General features: G+C 43.9%; 2 long non-coding RNA genes across 10 annotated transcripts in view; one reads left to right on the forward strand and one right to left on the reverse strand.

Moving 5' to 3' along the window:
- LOC308460620 overlaps window positions 1-21,081 on the forward strand; it is a 428,649-nt gene that overhangs the window by 174,752 nt on the left and 232,816 nt on the right. The window lies entirely within an intron of this gene.
- LOC308460613 overlaps window positions 1-21,081 on the reverse strand; it is a 102,588-nt gene that overhangs the window by 54,368 nt on the left and 27,139 nt on the right. Inside the window, exon 5 of one of the 9 annotated variants that reach the window (XR_013978632.1) lies at window positions 6,859-8,075. The exons of the other annotated variants lie outside the window; for them this stretch is intronic. This is a non-coding gene — a long non-coding RNA (uncharacterized lncRNA). Of the gene's footprint in view, window positions 1-6,858; window positions 8,076-21,081 lie in introns of those variants that run through there. 9 annotated transcript variants of the gene reach the window in all.

Here is a 21,081-nt window from a genome sequence, read left to right on the forward strand (position 1 = left end):
GGTTTTAGCTTTCTCCCAGCTCCATGTAACATACAGATCTGAAGACTGGAATATGAGTTATGAACAAACAAAGCCAACTAATCTTGGATCCTATATACCTTCCTCCATTCTGATAAGTGTTTTCCTTAAAGTTTGTGTATGCCTCAAGCTGGTCACTTCCTGATTTTGAAATGTGTAGCAGAGGCACTGAATAGCTCACATTAAGTGAGGCCCAGTAAATGGGGACATAAGCCTTGGCCATTAGAAAAGTGGGACTGCATTGTTAGTTCTTGTGTTCCTTTTGAGATGAGTCTGAAACAACGATTGGATCAATTCACCCTCTTTATTATGGACAATGACCAATATTCTGAAACTTTGGTGGTATTTTATATATTTGTACAAGCAAAACAAAATAGAAAACCATAGAAATAAAATTACTAATAACGCTACCATACTATAGAACCCAGGCACAGAAAACAAAGTTGTAAGTCTTCTAAAATTAATTGCTGTTGAGTTTTTTTCACACGGCAGCAAATATCTAACCAGAGATGGATGCATTCCGATGTAAAAGCAGTGCAGAAGCATAAAATGCATCTGATCGTACTGAGAAATTGTGTAAAAAAGATGCAATAAAAAAGTGATGCATAGGAACATGAGTTATTGATTCCGCCCCTCCAGATTAAAATGAGTATTTATGTTGACGGGGGATTTTTTGGAACCTCCCCTGCAGAACTGCTGATGGAAGAACATTCAAATGTAAAGGCTTAGCAATGTTTTTGAGCAGAGAGCACATAAAGGTAGTTTCCTGGTTTATAGGACTGAAGTTAGTTAGCATGTTATTTGAGGTTAAGCCTATAGCCTATTGGCATTCAACACTAGCAATATGCTCTGTGGGTATTGCTCTGGCAGATTCATACCCCATAGGGATAAGGTAAACCCAGTGGAGCCTTGGTGTTATCTGCTGCACCATGGGGGCGGGGCATGCTGGGGAGCGATGCAACGCTGGAACAGTGTCCCTCCACCTGGAGGGCAGCTGAGTGGAATGGGGCATGCGTGCGCTGGCCCTGCACTCCCTGCAAGAGCAACACAGGGCCAGCACCCAAGCCGCATCGTCTCTCAGGTGCCCTCCAGGTGGAGGGTGGCTGAGGCGGAGGGACAGGTGTTCACCCACCGCATCTCCCTCAGCTGCCCTCCACCTGGAGGCCAGCACATACTGGTTGCGTCCATGTCAGCCACCCTCTGGTGGTAGTGGGGACGCAGTAGATTGGCACGCTGTGAGTCCAGCCCCAGGCCACACTGCTCTTGGGAGTGGTGCACTGGGCTCTGGTGTGCCAAGGCTTGTGCGCCTGCAAAGGTAAGTGCTGCTGGGGGTGCCCAGTCTCCCCGCCTCCCCTAGCTATGCTACTGGGTAAACCATGGAAAACCCCTAACACTGCAACTTCACAGTCAAATATTTTATCCAAGCTGACTGAAAACATGCTGCCAAGGATCAGGATCAGCAGGAGAGCAATAAGCATTTTTCCTCCACTGTAAAAACCAGCTCACTGAATTGGACCAATGGTCCCATCTCAGATTATATGGGCAGGTACCCATGAAAAGTGGCAGAATCCAAGGGGCAGTGCTCATAATGATTCATTACTAACTATTCTTTCACCTTTTAATGAGGGTGAAAGAGGAGAGCACAAAATATGGTCTGAAGCTCAACATCAAAAAAACGAAGATCATGGCCACTGGGCCCATCACCTCCTGGCAAATAGAAGGGGAAGAAATGGAGGCAGTGAGAGATTTTACTTTCTTGGGCTCCATGATCACTGCAGATGGTGACAGCAGTCACAAAATTAAAAGACGCCTGCTTCTTGGGAGAAAGGCGATGGCAAACCTAGACAGCATCTTAAAAAGCAGAGACATCACCTTGCCAACAAAGGTCCGTATAGTTAAAGCCCGTCCCGTCTCCCCTTCGGAACTGACAAGGCCATCCATTAAGCGTCACGGACTGACGGAGAGGGCTTTGTTTATACAGCTGGGCTCCTGTTATACATTGGCTCAAGTGCTCAAGTTAATGCTTTTTAGCTAATGGACCCTTGGAGAAGGAAAAATGGGGATTTTGGGGGCCCGTTTAAGACTGACTGCACAGTCAGGCTTTAGATTTGGGAAACCCATTCCTTCACTACCAGTGGTAGCATGGGTTGCCAGTGCCCGGGGCAAGTCACAAAAGAGTGGTGGCATCGCCGTTGAGAAGAGGGCTAGCACATAACTGTGGGTCCACCTCCTAAATGCCTGCTCTCCCCGGAGGTGCTGAATGTGGCCTCCAACTGCCCAACTGGAGCCCCTCCAGAGGGCAGCCCCTCACCCTGCACCTGCCAGTTTCGCCGCACCTTTGGGACCACTGTGGCCCAGTGGTGTAGCATGGGTTGCGCCCTTAATAAATCTGCACCTGAGGTAACCCCCCCACCCCCGTGGCCCCCGTACACCACTTCATCCTGCGTCTAGGGAAGAAATGGCAGGGGTTGCCCTCTGGGGCTCTCCTGGGCTCTGTGCCCACCTGACTTGCTTCAGAGCGCCCCCCCCCTACCCCATGACAACTGATTCCCCCTTCACCTGTTGAGTAAGGTTGATTTGACACTCCCCACCTTGTTCTTGCTTCTTGGGAGAAAAGCAATGACAAACCTAGACAGCATCTTAAAAAGCAGAGGCATCACCTTGCCAACAAAGGTCCGTATAGTTAAAGCCATGGTTTTCCCAGTAGTGATGTATGGAAGTGGGACCTGGACCATAAAGAAGGCTGATCGCCGAAGAATTGATGCTTTTGAATTATGGTGCTGGAGGAGACTCTTGAGAGTCCCATGGACTGCAAGAAGATCAAACGCATCCATTCTGAAGGAAATCAGCCCCGAGTGCTCACTGGAAGGACAGATCCTGAAGCTGAGGCTCCAGTACTTTGGCCACCTCATGAGAAGAGAAGACTCCCTGGAAAAGACCCTGATGTTGGGAAAGATGGAGGGCACAAGGAGAAGGGGACGACAGAGGACGAGATGGTTGGACAGTGTTCTCGAAGCTACAAACATGAGTCTGACCAAACTGTGGGAGGCAGTGGAAGACAGGAGTGCCTGGCGTGCTCTGGTCCATGGGGTCACGAAGAGTCGGACACGACTAAACAACAACAACAACAACAACAAATTCTTTATTAGTAGAACTACTACTATTTTTAAAAGGTCACGTTTCCTCAGACTGACCTAAGATTGGATAGGCTAATGGGCAAGGCATTTTCCTCCATGGTAGATGGTGTATACAGTATGAGTTGATGTTTCCTTGGGAAAACCCCAGGTTCAAAGGGCCACCAAGTTGTAAAGTTCACTGTGGGTGGCCTTGGGCTACATAAGGAGCCTAACCTACTTTGTTGTGTTCTTGTGAGGTTAAAACTGCACTCAGTTGCTTCAGGGCAGGGCAGAATGCACAGGAAATAAATGCCTGTCATTTTTTGGTTTTGCTTCTGTGACCCTTTGTTATGGGTGGCATCTACCATGCTCTATAATTAAGGCAAGAGAGCACTTGCCATTACAAAGAAAGGAAAGTTTCACTTCATTCTATGATGCATGTTTCAGAAATAACTGGCCTGTCTGCATAACCCCTGCTTTAACTGCCGCAATTCAGCAACACTGGTCTGTAGCTGCATGGCTGCAAGTAATAGCTGGAGGTGGAGAAGGAGTCCTTTAAAAAAGAAAGGGTGCCCAAGAGATGAGGCAGATAAAGACTTAGAGTCGTACCCCTAGGGAAGGGGGGGGGGATGAGAAACAAAGATCCTACAATAGCATACTAAGCACCATTCATGTATGAAAGGGAAATCCATACCTGCAAACAGCCAATAGGCACATGTATGTCATAGAATCATAGAATCATAGAGTTGGAAGAGACCACAAGGGCCATCGAGTCCAACCCCCTGCCAAGCAGGAAACACCATCAGAGCACTCCTGACATATGGTTGTCAAGCCTCTGCTTAAAGACCTCCAAAGACGGAGACTCCACCACACTCCTTGGCAGCAAATTCCACTGTCGAACAGCTCTTACTGTCAGGAAGTTCTTCCTAATGTTTAGGTGGAATCTTCTTTCTTGTAGTTTGGATCCATTGCTCCATGTCTGCTTCTCTGGAGCAGCAGAAAACAACCTTTCTCCCTCCTCTATGTGACATCCTTTTATATATTTGAACATGGCTATCATATCACCCCTTAACCTCCTCCAGGCTAAACATGCCCAGCTCCCTTAGCCGTTCCTCATAAGGCATCGTTTCCAGGCCTTTGACCGTTTTGGTTGCCCTCCTCTGGACACGTTCCAGTTTGTCAGTGTCCTTCTTGAACTGTGGTGCCCAGAACTGGACACAGTACTCCAGGTGAGGTCTGACCAGAGCAGAATACAGTGGCACTATTACTTCCCTTGATCTAGATGCTATACTCCTATTGATGCAGCCCAGAATTGCATTGGCTTTTTTAGCTGCCGCGTCACACTGTTGGCTCATGTCAAGTTTGTGGTCAACCAAGACTCCTAGATCCTTTTCACATGTACTGCTCTCAAGCCAGGTGTCACCTATCTTGTATTTGTGCCTCTCATTTTTTTTGCCCAAGTGCAATACTTTACATTTCTCCCTGTTAAAATTCATCTTGTTTGTTTTGGCCCAGTTCTCTAATCTGTCAAGGTCGTTTTGAAGTGTGATCCTGTCCTCTGGGGTGTTAGCCACCCCTCCCAGTTTGGTGTCATCTGCAAATTTGATCAGGATGCCCTTGAGTCCAACATCCAAGTCGTTGATAAAGATGTTGAATAAGACCGGGCCCAAGACAGAACCCTGTGGCACTCCACTAGTCACTCTTCTCCAGGATGAAGAGGAACCATTGATGAGCACCCTTTGGGTTCGGTCAGTCAGCCAGTTACAAATCCACTGAGTGGTAGCATAGTCAAGACCGCATTATACCAGCTTCTTTACAAGAATATCATGGGGCACCTTGTCAAATGCCTTGCTGAAATCAAGGTAGGCTACATCCACTGCGTTCCCTTCATCTACCAGGCTTGTAATTCTGTCAAAAAACGAGATCAGGTTAGTCTGACATGACTTATTTTTCAGAAATCCATGCTGACTATTGGTGATCACAGCATTCCTTTCTAGGTGCTCACAGACTGTTTGCTTAATGATCTGCTCCAGAATCTTCCCTGGTATTGATGTCAGACTGACTGGCGGTAATTATTTGGGTCCTCTCTTTCCCCCTTTTTGAAAATATGGACAACATTTGCCCTCCTCCAGTCTGCTGGGACTTCGCCTGTTCTCCAGGAATTCTCAAAGATGACTGCCAGTGGTTCTGAGATCACATCTACCAGTTCTTTTAATACTCTTGGATGCAGTTCATCTGGCCCTGGAGACTTGAATACATCTAAACTAGCCAAGTATTCTTGTACTATCTCCTTAGTTATTCTGGGCTGTGTTTCCTCTGTTGAATCATTTGCTCCAAATTCTTCAGGTCGGGCATTGTTTTCTTTATCGGAGAAGACTGAGGCAAAGAAGGCATTGAGGAGTTCAGCCCTTTCTGTGTCCCCTGTTTGCATTTCACCATCTTCTCTTCTGAGTGACCCCACTGTTTCTTTGTTCTTCCTTTTGCTACGAACATATCCATAAAAGCCTTTTTTGTTGCTTTTAACCTCTCTAGCAAGCCTGAGTTCATTCTGTGCTTTAGCTTTTCTGACTTTGTGTCTACACGTGCTGGCTATTTGTTTGAATTCCTCTTTGGTGGTTTCCCCCCTTTTCCATTTTTTGTACACATCCTTTTTTAATCTTAACACAGTTAAAAGTTCTTTAGATAGCCACCCTGGCTTCTTTAGGCACCTTCCATGTTTCCGTCTCATTGGTATCGCCTGAAGTTGTGCTTTTACTATCTCCCTCTTAACAAACTCCCAGCCATCATGAACTCCCTTTCCTTTTAGTATTACTGTCCATGGGATCTCACCTAGCACTTCCCTAAGTTTTATGAAGTTGGCTTTCTTAAAGTCAAGAAATTGAGTCCTAGTATGCTTGGCTGCTCCTTTCCGCTGTATAGTAAACTTCAGAAGAGCATGATCACTCGCGCCTAATGATCCTTCCACTTCTACCCCACTAACCAGGTCATCAACATTGGTTAGGACCAGATCTAAAATGGCTGTTCCTCTTGTTGCTTCTCCCACTTTCTGGACAATGAAGTTGTCTGCAAGGCCAGTGAGGAATCTGTTTGACCTTATGCTCTTGGCTGAGTTTGACATCCAACAAATATCCGGGTAATTGAAGTCCCCCATTACTACTATCTCCCTTGCTTTTGCATGCTTGGCCATCTGTTCCAGGAAGGCATCATCTATGTCCTCCGTTTGGCTTGGGGATCTATAGTAAACTCCCACAATGAGGTCACTGTTATTCTTCTCTCCCTTAATTTTGACCCAAATGCTCTCACTTTGGCTTTGAGGTTCTAAATCTTGGATCTCTTCACAGGTATACACATCCCTGACATATAACGCCACTCCTCCTCCTTTCTTGTCTGGTCTGTTTCTCTGAAATAGATTGTATCCCTCCATTATTACATTCCAATCGTGGGACTTATCCCACCAGGTTTCAGTGATGCCTATTATGTCATATTTAGTTTGCTGTACCAAGAGCTCAAGCTCATCTTGTTTATTTCCCATGCTTTGCGCATTAGTGTACAGACATTGAAGTCCATTAATCATTCCCCCGTGTCTCTTATTTAAGGATTTTTTCCTCCCACCACTAGGTCTGCGTGCTGTTTGCTCCATTTGGTCTATGACATTTGGATGATCATCTTCATCAATTGATAGACTCCTACCTTCATCAATTGATAGACTCCTACCTTCATGTGTTTACTGTAAGCCATGCTGTCAGTACTGTGAAGTTGCATGTACTCCATAAAGTGTGAACTTACTCTTCAGGTTTAGATATGGCGGCAGGTTATGCATTTGGCTGAACCTGTAAGAAGAGTAGGTGCCTTGAGAAGAATGTGATCCAAGTAACACAAGCCATAAAGCAGTTGATAGCAAGGCCTTCAATTCAGCAGTAGGAAGTCAGTGCTTATTATGTTTTGTGCAGAAGTAGGGCATTTATTTGATGAAAGACCACTTTGCCAATTAATCATTTGGTGTTGGATGGATTCACCCATTAAGGGCACGTGCTGCAACTCCTCCGTAAAGGATAAGTGACCCAGCACACATGGCCCCAAATGCATTTTGCTTTTCTCTCTAGTGTTACCCATTCTCTTCCACAACGGACGGTAGAGAACACATTCTCACAACATCTGCAGTGATTGAGATGCTGCTGCCACGGCAGCACCAGATGAGTTGTCCAATGCAACATTGACTCCAGTGTTGTGGGATCAGTTTCAGCCAACGCAGCCTGATGATCAATTTTAAACTCTGTTTTTACTGCTTTGATTATTAATGAACAGTGGTATACAATTTTTATAACCAAATAAATAATTAGGATCCTAACTTCTTAAGAGAGGGAACAGGTTCTACCGTTTTGTTTTATTGATCCGGAACTGTTCAACCTATAGGACAAAAGGGGATAGCTTGGTTTTCAGTAGCCATCCATCTGCATAAGCTCTGAAAGACTGAAAACGAATAGATTTTGATATAATGAAGGCCAATTATATAACAAAAACTGGAGTTCTGGAATTGTCTGCCTCCTACTAAACTAAAAAATCCCAATTGAATTTTGCACAAAGGGAAGGCGACTTACAATAGAACTATACAAAGTAGTAAGTACATTACATCATTATGAATTGAGTACAGGGATAGCTTGTGCTGGAGTTAATACTGGCTACAAACACCAGCCACAGCAAGCTGTTTATACTGCCATCCTGTGAAACTGGTGGTGTTTGATCAGCTGTTTGGTTTCCCCCCTAATTAATGCAGATGGTTTAAGCTATTTTTTATTGGTTTCTCAACGAGCTCTTGGAGCAACCTTCTCCAACATCATACCGTTGGTTAAAAGTTCATTCTCTTCTCTCTAAATGAGTACTCGGTACTATTTTGGTGTTTGCTGCAGACTCCATTTCATTGCTATTGCACTTGGCTCTGAGCTGTAAAATAACAAAATACCACGGCTGTGTGATTGGAGGTTTTAATTACATTAAATAGATTTTAAAGCCAAAATGTCTATAAACTAGTTCAGTGCTAATGAAGTGACAGCTTTCTGCACACAAGCCAAAATAGTCACAGAAAGTGTGTCCATTTTAAGGAACGTATGCCACTTTGATCTTCTTTGGTACCTCTATTTTGAGGGGCTTTGCCAGAGGACTCAGTTCAACATCTACCCTCTAAGCTAGCAGAAGTTAACTGTTCACCAGGGCCCTGCCACTTAGTAAAGTGTATCTCATAGCTGCCACTTCAAATGTCCCATAGCTGCCACTTCAAATGTCCCAAAGTCTGAGAACTCGAAAGGTTGCAATGTTATTTTGAAATACTTCTCTTGGTCTCGTCATTGAGGACAAGATCCATTTAATTAAAGTGCATTTAAAACTATCAGTTCTTTGCTTTCCCTGAAACCCTGAAGAACAGAAAGAAGCACAATCTAAAAATGGCTTGTGCAGGACTCAGAAAAGGAGATAAACCTCCTGGTTTATTTGAGCTTCAGCTGCTACCCACCAAGTTTCCTGCTTTTCCCCCTCTCCTCCCTCAAAAAATAGCAGGAGATGAGACCTCTCATAGCACCTTTCAAGACAGGTAGAAGAGCTTCGCCTGGCCATGAAGACACCTGCCAGAGACAACAGGCCTGTTCATACGCTCTTGCCCATCCAAGAAAAGAGGGATTTGAAGCTTCTGTCTCACCCACAAACCTTTTCCCCCTTCAGGCCTTACTTTTTCCTACCTAGATATGTGAACCACATCTATTTTTGCAGCAGCTAATGATACATTAACATTCAGACTGAAACAGCTTGAAATTAGGTCACAGTTTTCAATATTGTCTATTAGAAATCTACCTTTTAGAGAATATACTGATTTATTGAATGACTCTTAATAGCTGGTCTGTACAATTTTGTACCCTAGCTTTAGAGTATCATATAGGTTCAGGTTTAGTTCCCGGTCTGAGTGCGAGAAAGAATCCCCAATTGTCACTAATGTAAGTCACTTGTACACATACCATGAACATGATAAAATAAAATAATGAGGCATGAGCAATCAATTCCTTTTCTATATGCTTGTTAGCAACAATAACTTTTAAAAAATCTGGCTGAGAAAATTACCTCGCTTTCAGCCCACTATTTGAATGACACAGTTAACTTATTTTCTCATCTCTTTCCTCAACTGAAGGTGGTCTCCTTTGTTTTGGCTGCCATCGCTGAGGTAGAGCCCATCCCAAAGCTCTAAGAGAGATCAGTCCACTGGGGTGAGGGGGCAAGTGGGGAAGCTGATAGCAGTACTAACACTTTCTATAAATTGAGACACCTCATAATAAAGTTACACTGTTAAGCCGCCTGTCTTCTGAAGGCTGGATTTGTCAACTTTTATGACAACACGTCAGGATATATTGAAATGAAGCTGGCTACTTATAGCAGAATAGAGCAGCGTTAAAAGTAGACAAACTTGAGTTGTCAGCCAGTGTTTTCCTGTCCGCTGCAGGCACTGAATAAACCAATTCAACAGTAGAACAACACACTTCCCTGTGCATCAGGTTTGCTCCTCTCTGGTTTCTTTATTTACCTGTGTCCTGTTTTCCATCCAGGGCACAATGCACAATCATTTACCCATTCAACTGCACGTAGCAGGCAGCTTGAACTTTCTTTTCAGGTAGACAAATACTGCGGAAAACATCAGGATTATTGCCTGACAACCTTGGATGCTTCTGCCAGCCCAATATTTAACCAAATAGGTTCCTTCTCAAGTGGCATTTTGTAATTTAGAAAAATGGCTAATCCTCAAGGTGCAGGAATAAAACTGCTAGCACATTTAAGTACAGGGTCGCACAAGCCATTTTAGTACTTTGTATGCTTGCACCAACACCATGAATTGGTAGCTCACTGGTAGCCAGTGCAGCACATTCACAGCCAGTGGCACCCTGGTCCCATCAGGCTTCTCAACGTACCAGCCGAACAGCTACAATCTACACTGGCTGGAGCCTCTGGGTTATCTTCAAGGCCCCCCCCCCCCATGTTGGTGCTTACCTCTAAAGCCCTAACAGCCTCAGCCCAGTATACCTGAACGAGCGTCTCCATCCCCATTGTTCAGCCCAGACACTGAGGTCAGCGCCGAAGGCCTTCTAGCAGTTCCCTCGCTGTGAGGAGCAAAGTTACTGGGAACCAGGCACAGGGCCTTCTCGGCAGTGGTGCCCGCCCTGTGGAACGCTCTCCCATCAGATGTCAAGGAAATAACTATCTGACTTTTAGAAGACACCTGAAAGCAGCCCTGTTTAGGGAACTTTTTAATGTTTGATCTTTTATTGTGTTCTTAATATCCTGTTGGAAGCTGCCCAGAGTGGCTGGGGAGGCCTCGCCAGATGGGCAGGGTATAAGTAATAAATTATTATTATCATCATCACCATCTTATTACAACTGACACCAGAGTCCAGGGAAACCAAGATGATCAAGGGTCTTGAAACCTGATGAGAAAGGGATCAGGCTGTTGGGTATGTTTGGCCTGGAAACGACACACTGAGGCCATACAATAGCCCACCTTCAAATCTCTTAAGGGTGGAAGATGGAGGAAGCTTGTTTTCTCCTGTTCTGGAGGCTAGGACCTGAACCAATGGATTCAAGTGACAAGAAAGGAGATTCCAACTAAACACCAGGAAGAACTTTCTGCCAGTAAGAGCTGTTTGGCAGTGGAACGGACTCCCTCTGTGTCACGGGCGATCAAAGTCCCGGCTGAGGACGTCAGGACCGGGGGCAAGATGGTGGGATGGGAGCAGGAACGAGAGTCCAGAAGCCAGGAAGCAGGGAGTCACGAAGTCAAGGATCTGAGGGTCGAGAAGCAAGGAGTCAAGAAGCTGAGGTCCAAAGATCGGGAAGCAAGAAGCCAAATGCAGCAAGGCAGGAAACGAGTTGCTGTGGCAAAGAGCCAACGGGAAATGCTGACCTTATATCCCTTCCCGGCTCTTGCCACCAGGTGCAGTGAGTTACCAAGCAGCCTCACCTGTGCGGCCGCACCTTGCCTCTCCAGAACAAACTTAGGGAGGCCCCAGTCCTACGAAGTCCTACTTGTCACAGGGCCTGGCTCCTGCACGCACTCCTGACACTCAGGTGGCCGGCTCTGCCAACCTGTCAAACTTGCTCTGCAAGAGGTGGGGCAGACCCGGTTCTCACCACAGATATAGATATTCTGAGTAGCACCAAACACCTGATTCCAGATGAAAGAACCAGGGGAACTAACTCCAACCTTCCAGTCTCCATGCTGCTCATTCGCACTGTCCAGAATGTCTAACCAGGGCTGCATGCTCTCAGTCCAGTGTGTGTGTGTGTGTGTGTGTGTGTGTGTGTGTGTGATTCTTCATATCTAAGAACACAAAAAGGAGTTCAGGCCAAGGGACAATCAGAAGCCAGCATCCCTTTTCCACCAGTGGTCAGCTAGATACTTCTGACAAGTGCAGAATTAGGGCATGAACAGCCCTCCCCTGCTGTTTTCCTAAAGCAGCCAATATTTAGAGGTCCACTGTCCCTGAACTTGGAGGCTCCATTGAGGTGCTATGGCCAGTAGCAGCAGATAGATCATCCTATGTCCTACATATATTGGCCAAGCTCATAAGGATGTGTAAATCAGTAGCAATCACCACAACCTGCATGTTATGTAAGTTAATTCTGGGATCTGTGAAGCGGCAGCTAGGGAACGGTAGAGGAAATTCTGTTGCTGTGTTTGCTGCTCTTAACAAGGTCAGTGCAGAAGGCTAGAAAACCTTTTACCAAAATGTGCAAGTAGAGGCTTAAGGGCATATGCACACACAATCTCAACACTTAGCAAACCAGCTGCATTTACAAGTTCAAATATACCAAAGCCATCCATACAATTTCCCCAAATACTGATTCCAAGCTCCCCAGTTTAAAACGCAGAGCCCAAGTACCACTTCTTAAGCCCTAATGTAGAACTTTGATCTCTGGGAAGAGAATATAAGTCCAGGATTTAATTATTGTTGTAACGGTGAAGTGATACTACACTTTAACTGCATCCTCTAATGTCTCGAAGGTAGATTTGAGTTTGTAGGATGGAACAAAAAAATTATGTATCGCATCATGCTGTTTTGTTTTTTAGCCACTATACTTGACTACCATCTAGTGGTTTCAGTAAAGATTGCAATTAATTGGCAAAAGTCTTTTCAAGAGTTAGTAATTGCTATTCCATGCAGCCTTGGCTTTAAATCTGTTTAACTTCCATTTCCTTATTTTTTTTAAACCACCAATTACTATGTGATCATCATCATCACAGACATGACTGGGAGTCAGGCATTGCAGTTTTGGCTGAGGAGCCACAGTCGTAAATGATGCTTTCTTGCAGGGGTGCCAACTTGAATAAAATAAGGGGTAAGCCCTGCCCCACATAATGGAACACAAGATGCAGTGCATGCACACCATTTGAATGGCAACACTCATCAACTGGGGGGGGGGGAAGAAACTGTCACCCTCAAATATTTTATTGGGGTGTTTGTGAAGAGACCTCGGCCCCTAGGAGTTGGCTCCTATGCTTCCTTGCGAAACAACAAACCATCCAACGTTGCTCCGATGAAAATAGGAAAAGCATGGGACACGGGTGGTGCTGTGGGTTAAACCACAGAGCCTAGGGCTGCCGATCAGAAGGTCGGCAGTTTGAATCCCTGTGACGGGGTGAGCTCCCGTTGCTCGGTCCCTGCTCCTGCCAACCTAGCAGTTCGAAAGCACCTCAAAGTGCAAGTAGATAAATAGGTACCGCTCCAGCGGGAAGGTAAACAGTGTTTCCGTGCGCTGCTCTGGTTCGTCAGAGTTATGCTGGCCACATGACCTGGAAGCTGTACGCCGGCTCCCTTGGCCAATAAAGCGAGATGAGCGCCGCAACCCCAGAGTCGGCCACAACTGGACCTAATGGTCAGGGGTCCCTTTACCCTTTAAGGAAAAGCAGGACGCCGCGGGATCAAATCGGAAACCGGGATGGCTTTTGTAAATCCAGGACACAACTCCTAACCCACAATAATACTACAACCAGACTTAACACGGACACTGGCACCAGAGCCTGCAATAAACCCAGATGCCAACTTTGCTGCCACATACACCCGGACAACACCATTACTGGCCCCAACAACATCACACATACCATCTCGGGACTATTCAATTGCTCATCATCTAACATTGTGTATGGCATCAAATGCCAACAGTGTCCTTCAGTTCTCTATATTGGACAAACAGGCCAAACCTTATGCCAAAGAATAAATGGACATAAATCTGACATCAAGAATCACAAAACAGAGAAACCAGTAGGAGAACACTTTAATCTCCCAGGACATTCTATACAAGATCTCAAAGTAGCTGTTTTACTACAAAGGAATTTCAGAAATAGACTGGAAAGAGAAGCTGCTGAATTGCAACTCATTACCAAACTTAAAACCATGGAGAAACCTGGTTTGAACAAAGACATTGGATTCTTATCCCATTATACATGACTAAGCCATTTCTCACCTTCTCACCCCTTGCCTTTTCCTGTAAGACCCATTACAGTCGTTAAGAGTCGTCAGCAGGCTCATCCCAGCTATCTGCCTATCTCCCATTCCCACCACCCTTCTGAGTAATACCCCTCCCCACCTTCTCACTATATAGAAGGATCTGGCAACTTCTGTTTCAGTGTATCTGAAGAAGTGTGCTTGCACACGAAAGCTCATACCAAGAACTAACTTAGTTGGTCTTAAAGGTGCTACTGGAAGGATTTTTTTTATTTTGACTATGGCAGACCAACACGGCTACCTATCTGTAAATGGAAAACAGAGACACTTAAGAGGGTCTGAAACCACATCCTTCAGTGTTTGATAAGTGGGGCTATTATTTAGCATTTCCCTTTTTTTTTTTTAAATGATATTTATTAAAGTTTCCAATAAAAAAGGACACATCAATAAAAAAGAATTAAAAGTAAAAAAGAAAAATACACAATACAAAAATACACAATACACAGTACAAAAAGCAAAAAACAAAAAAAGAAAACAGTTAAAAACAATATCACCTTTTCATCGCCACTTTTAAATTTACTTATTTTCTGGACCTCCTCATACCTCCTTCTTTTGTATTCCAGTTCAATTTGTTTGTCCAGCAATTTCTTTCCCATTTTTTTAAATCCCAATCTTTAATCTTAATATAACATTAGATTTTTACCTATTAAAAACCAATTTTCCATTTCTTTTAACTTTTTTTAATCCTAATCCTTAATATTGATCTATATATAACTTTAAAGCCTGTACAGCTAGAAGCCTATTATTTAGCATTTCCAGTTTAACTACTACTGCTGCCTCTCAGAGGCCATGGTCCTGTGAAGCATTTTAAAGGTTAAAATAGGTGGTTTGGACTGGGCTCAGAGAGAGGCTAGGAGCTACGAGTACAGGAGTTGCATGACATTAACACCCATCCCCACTTAGTAATCCCATGCTGTAATCCAGGGGTAGGCAACCTAAGGCCCGTGGGCCCAATCACCTTCTAAATCCGGCCCGCAGATGGTGCGGGAATCAGCATGTTTTTACATGAGTAGAATGTGTGCTTTTATTTAAAACGAATCTCTGGGTTATTTTTGTGGCCTGCCTGGTGTTTTTACATGAGTAGAATGTATTTAAAAGTTTATGTATGTAAAACATATGCAGTGAGAGGTCCCAAAGGCCTTTGGTCATACAGTGGTGCCCCCCAAGACGAATGCCTCGCAAGACGAAAAACCCGCTAGACGAAAGGGTTTTCCGTTTTTCGATGCGCTTTGCAAGACGAATTTCCCTATGGGCTTGCTTCGCAAGACGAAAACGTCTTGCGAGTCTTGCGATTTTTTTCGCTCCCCCCCCCTTTTCTAAGCCGCTAAGCCGCTAATAGCCTTTTAGCCGCTAAGCCGCTAAGCCTTTAATAGCTGCTAAACCGCTAAACCGCTAATAGCGCTAATCCGCTAATAGGGTTGCTTCGCAAGACGAAAAAACCGCTAGACGAAGAGACTCGCGGAACGGATTATTTTCGTCTTGCGAGGCACCACTGTACATTGAAGCCATACACAATGTACACTCAGAGACTGCACATGACAAGGAAAGATCTGTCCTTCAAGAAAGATTGTACACAGTTCCTGAACCCACTGAGGAACCTTAAAGAGCAAAAAATCTTTAGCAGACTGCTAGACCTAGAAACCTATGTCATCATAAATTAGTTAGTCTGTTGCAGTAAAACACAACTAGGTCTTGTGGCACCTTGAAGGCTAACACGGCTCCTGCTCCGGAAGTTGTTCTCATAGAGAAAAACCCTCCCAAGATTTCAAGGAACCACAAAGTTCCTTAGAACACAGATGAAACCCAAGGCCCTATGACCCGTACACCACCAGCAAACTTAAGCCACTTCCATGCGACCGTGGTTTCCTACAAGTGAACTGCATCTCTCTAAAATGAGATTTTATAGCCTGCATCTTTGCTAACTCAAAGATTGCACAATCCTTTTTGTAAGGAACCCAAGTTCTTTTTTTTTTTTAAAGACATCTGGAAACTTCTTTCATCTTTGTTTTACTGCCAGCAGACGGAGACTTGTTTGCTGTGATTTCTGAAAACTCTGTGCATAAAAAGCTTCATTTATTTGGACAGCTGAAGTGTATGTGATTTATTCTAGCCAATGTACAGTGGTACCTTGGTTCTCGAACTTAATCCGTTCCGGGAGTCTGTTTGACTCCTGAAACTGTTTGAAAACCAAGGCACAGCTTCTGATTGGCTGCAGGAGCTTCCTTCACTCAAGTGGAAGCCACGGCTTCCAAAAAACATTCACAAACTGGAACACTTACTTCTGGGTTTGTGGCATTCGGAAGCCGATTTGTTCGACAACAAAGCCATTCAGGAACCAAGGTACCACTGTATTTTCATGGGGAACATTTGTATGAAGGCGGATGTAAATCTAACCAAGTTTTAATGTGAACAGTCACCATTGTGCTAACTCTGATACAAGAGAGTAAGAGATCTCTGTCCCAAAGCTCTTTCTCCAAAGTTGCCCTCTCATTTACGCATGAGGAGTAAGATCCCTGAAGTCTTACTTTTATCTGAGTTTCAGTCAACAGATGGTCATAATTTTATTGCTCTGACCAGTAAAACCACATTCTGGTGGGTAACCTCATAGCTGAAAAGCCATCTGGAGAAAGACTTTGCCAGGATCTTCTCCAGCCTATCCTTCCTCCACTGCTTAGCCCAGCAACCTCCCATGAACTCAACATTTGCTAGTCCTATTTGCACATACCTTGTCTAATTGTGTAAAATAAGCTGAAGTCAAAATTAAAGTAGAAAGAGAAAAGAAATTACACTTTCCATGGAATAGGGCATAGTCATGTTGCCAGAGTATTGTGCTGCTATTTTAGAAAATCATGTTCTCACTGGAGCAGAATAAATCCATCTTTTTTGTTTTCTGAGCCAGAAGCGCAGGTAAAGAACTACAGAACACTGGCCATCTTCTTCCTAGCGGGAGGGATTACTGAAAAAGACTATCGATAATGAAAATGTAAATTGAGCATAAAATGCATTTTTAAAAAGAATTTGGAGAACTCTGCAATGTGCTTTTCACAGCTGACCAGCATGCTTTGCATTCTGTTCGCAGCACAAATATGGAGAGTGAAATGTCAGAATGACTTTTTTTTATCAGTATACATAATCAGACAAAAAATAAATAAATCTGTAGCCATGGTCCATCTTCATTTCATCACTTCCAGTGGCATGTACATTCAGATACACATCCAAATGAACACTGCCATCCCACTCTACACTGTGTTACTGTATACCCCCCCAACATTTTGGGAGGGCAAATTGGGGGCTTACCCCCACCAGCCCACTGCCCCCTTGCTGCTGCCACCCTTGCCTTTCCTTACTGCATGTCCTTGCTTACACCTTTGCTGTCATTTTGTCCCTCCGCCTGTGTTCAAAAGCCCTTCTAGGGTCACAACTGACGCTCCCTGCCACCAGGCACGGGCCCTGGCGCAAGTATTCCAGCCACACCATCAGGGCCGGATTTAGGTTTGATGAGGCCCTAAACTCCTGAAGGTAACGGGGCCCTTTATATGTCCAGCTGTCCTTTGCCAATAACAAATTGTTGCTGCTTTTTGTGTTGAATATATGCTATATGGTAATTTATGGACCTAATAGGTATCTAAAACCATTTGCACATAACAAAATACAGTGGTACCTCGGATTAAGAACTTAATTCATTCTGGAGGTCCGTTCTTAACCTGAAACTGTTCTTAACCTGAGGTACCGCTTTAGCTAATATGACCTCCCGCCTTTGCTAAGCAGCCACCGCGCGATTTCTGTTCTCATCCTGAAGCAAAGTTCTTAACCCGAGGTACTATTTCTGGGTTAGTGGAGTCTGTAACCTGAAGCATATGTAACCCAAGGTACCACTGTGTGTATTTATCAAAGTAATTGTTGAACTGAAATACAATTAAGAAGAAGTACATTAATAGTGAAATACAACTGTATATATAGAAATGAGCAAACCAGTGATATTTTAGGGAGCAGGCTAGCAGGTGGGGCCCATTACTTACATCCTAGGAGCCTACACAACACAAAACACTGTTGCTGTATGTAGGTTTTATTTTATTTTTTATCTTATATTTTGGAAATGTACATCCAGGTCTTTTTCCCTTTCAATTTTTTTGGGGGCCCAAGAGAGCGGGGCCCTAAGCTACAGCTTGTTTAGCTTATACGTAAATCCGGCACTGCACACCACAGATACCCATCTTTGTATACTCCCATGATGCTCTGTGTTCCCTGTCCTCAGTGGGGGTAACCAATGCAGAAAGGGGTGGGGAAACTTGCAACACAGCAGCTGGTTTGTTTTCCTTACTAAAAAAGTATGGGGAAAATGGGAGAAGGCAGAGATGTGAGACTCTGATTTGCAGCCACTGGTTAGCCATAGCACGTAGCTCAGCCTTCCTCATCTATGCTGTGGTCCAAAATACCTGGAGAGCACAAGATCTGAGAGGTTGGCCTAATTCCTGCCTTATATTCCTTTGTACAGGGACACGGGTGGCGCTGTGGGTTAAACCACAGAGCCTAGGACTTGCTGATCAGAAGGTCGGTGGTTCGAATTCCCACGACGGGGTGAGCTCCCATTGCTCTGTCCCTGCTCCTGCCAACCTAGCAGTTCGAAAGCACGTCAAAGTGCAAGTAGATAAGTAGGTACCGCTCTGGCGGGAAGGTAAACGGCGTTTCCGTGCACTGCTCTGGTTCGCCAGAAGCGGCTTAGTCCTGCTGGCCACATGACCCAGAAGCTGAATGCCAGCTCCCTCGACCAATAAAGCGAGATGAGCGCCGCAACCCCAGAGTCAGCCACGACTGGACCTAATGGTCAGGGGTCCCTTTACCTTTATTCCTTTGTACAAAATGACTTATAAACGTCAGTCAATCACACGCACACACAATTTTCCTGTGTGACTGCATTTTTGTTGGGAAAAGGGCAGGCGTGGGATTTTTGGCCACTGTGTGCCAGTCTTACTCCACAACAAGCAGAAACTGAGCCATAGGTACAGAATAAGGAATCTGCTCAGTAAGCACATCTGAATATCTACGGAGGAAGGTGGGGAAAAGAAAATCAAACGATATACCTGGTGGGAAGAATCTGCCCTGACATGAAACATACTAATCAGTTAGACCGAAGCACTTATTTCAATAGAGCAATTTTCAGCTATGATAATTATTTTCATTCATAAGACAACCCGAAGACATATCACTGAAATGTAATCTTTCCTCTTCAACTCACCGCACTCAAACTGTGTTGTATATTGATTAGGGCCACAAAGTTAGTTAATTAAACAGATTAACCAATTTTGAAATTCAACTACAAAAGTGCCCCCAATTATTGTAGATGTCAAGCATCGTCTTAAAAGTTGCGTTCTCCTTTCTCTTGGATTTATGCTAGGACAAAGCAGATGTGCTTCTTGCGGCAGAAATTAAATTGGTTAATTCACAGTGCAATCTTCTGCATCAAATCTAAGAGAAAGCTTCACTGAGCTCAATGGTGCTTGCTCCCAGGTAAACGGCAGTAGGTTTGCCACAATTATATAGCAGAATCCCTGGCAAGTTTACACAGAAGTCAGTCATCTTAAATTTAATGGGAATTACTTTCAAATAAGTGCATATAGGACTGCATCCTAGCAGACTTTGCCTTCTGTTCCTTTCTTTCTTAAACTTGAGTCCAAAAAGTCAACTGGACTCTTCTAATAAGTTTCCTGTCGGCAGAGTTTCTGTTGCTGTTTACATCTTTAGGAAATATTTTATTTTCTCTGCATATTCTCTTTTGATCAGGGTAGTGAACCTTCCGTCTACAGGCCAAATGTTGTCGTCAGCCTCTCTATCCATTTGTTTTAATAATTCAATATTTCTGACTATCCGTTTCCCCCCCTCATTTTCATGGTACTCCAAAGTTTCCTTAAAAAAAACAAAGCAAAAGAGAAAACTAATACCACCAAATTAGCCACTAGGTGGCCACAATTTCAGCACCTTGTCTTAAAGTCTTCCTATGAAAAAATCCTGCGACTTAGGTTATATTGCAATTGCAGAATTTATGTATCTTCAGTTTTCTTCCCACATGCTGTAATTTAATTTCATTCTATGGAAACAGCTTGTGAAATGAAGGCTTTGATTTTAAAAGGCACCTATAATCTTTATAGAAGCTGGGTGTATATATTTCTTTGCATTTTGGATGAGTAAGTGTATGCAAAATTCAAGTCTTGACTTTCTCTCAATTGTGTTGGCAGCTATGTAAAATGTAAATACAAAAAGTTATTAGCAGGCAGATGCTTATTGCATGTCATCAAATAAAAGGTACAATTTCATGTCTGCCATCAAACACTATCAAATTATGAAATCCAACAGAGGATTTAAAGTGCATATATGAAACATTTGTAATCCACAAGTGTCAAATGTTTAACTGAGTATTTGAGACATATCTGGAGCATTTGCAGAGGCAATTGTTTTGAGATAATATGAAGGAGCCAATTTGTTTTAGCTCTACTAAAATCAAGAAACCAAATCAACAAGTTTAACTGATGTAATGATTAGTACATAGTTATTACAGCAACCATTATATTTCAAAGCTTCCTTTGTACTTCTTGTGTGTTTTGTGAGTCGCTATCAAAATCTTTTAGATTTTTATACATAAATGATTGTTTTAATATTTAAAAGTAGTAATATTTAAAAGCATACTGTTACCCTTGACCTGACCTGGGCTCCTGTCCCGGAGCATTGAATCAGGGCCACCTCAAGCCAACCCAGGGAGCACCTCACCCAAGATCTGGCCCTGAATCAACATGGGGACATGGATAATGTTTCATTAGGACGTGTCTTTCCCCTCTGACTGTATGCAGAGAGTGGGAGGGTTCAATCCTGCCGGTTGCTGCTTCATCGGATCATTCCCACTGGGAAACATGCTTGCAAGGCAGCATCCTGCAGACAGCAGGATTAAACCCTCCACTGAATGGAGGATACAATCCTGCTCACTGTGTTCCCCTTATGCGTTATCCCAGATCCCATTGAATCAGCTCGATTCAGTTCGGGTTTCAAACGAATCCAGTGCACAGATCTGTTTGAAAGGTTTCCTTGTCCAATCCTCGTTTCTGGCTTTTTGCAGAAATAATAAAGCCATGAAGAACACAGCTGATCTTCTTGTTTGTGTCTTCCACTGCAGCATTTGGCTTTCAGCATATCTTCCCTGGCTCTGGACTTCAATCAAAGTGTGAACTAACTCACTAAGCACAAAACGTTGCTGCTCCATTCCAATTTCCAATTAACATCATTTTCCCCCCGCCCTGGCAGCCAAAGTTCCCTTACTCTCCACCCAGTTCATCTTAATAGTTTTCGTTTAAGCAGTGGTTTTTTTTACTCTGCAGCATGAAAACTATGGCATGCAAAAAACGAAAAGAAAAGGATATTTTAGA

Source organism: Podarcis pityusensis (genome assembly GCF_964106645.2).
Source record: "Podarcis pityusensis genome assembly, chromosome: 13".
Taxonomy (NCBI): Eukaryota; Metazoa; Chordata; class Lepidosauria; order Squamata; family Lacertidae; genus Podarcis; species Podarcis pityusensis.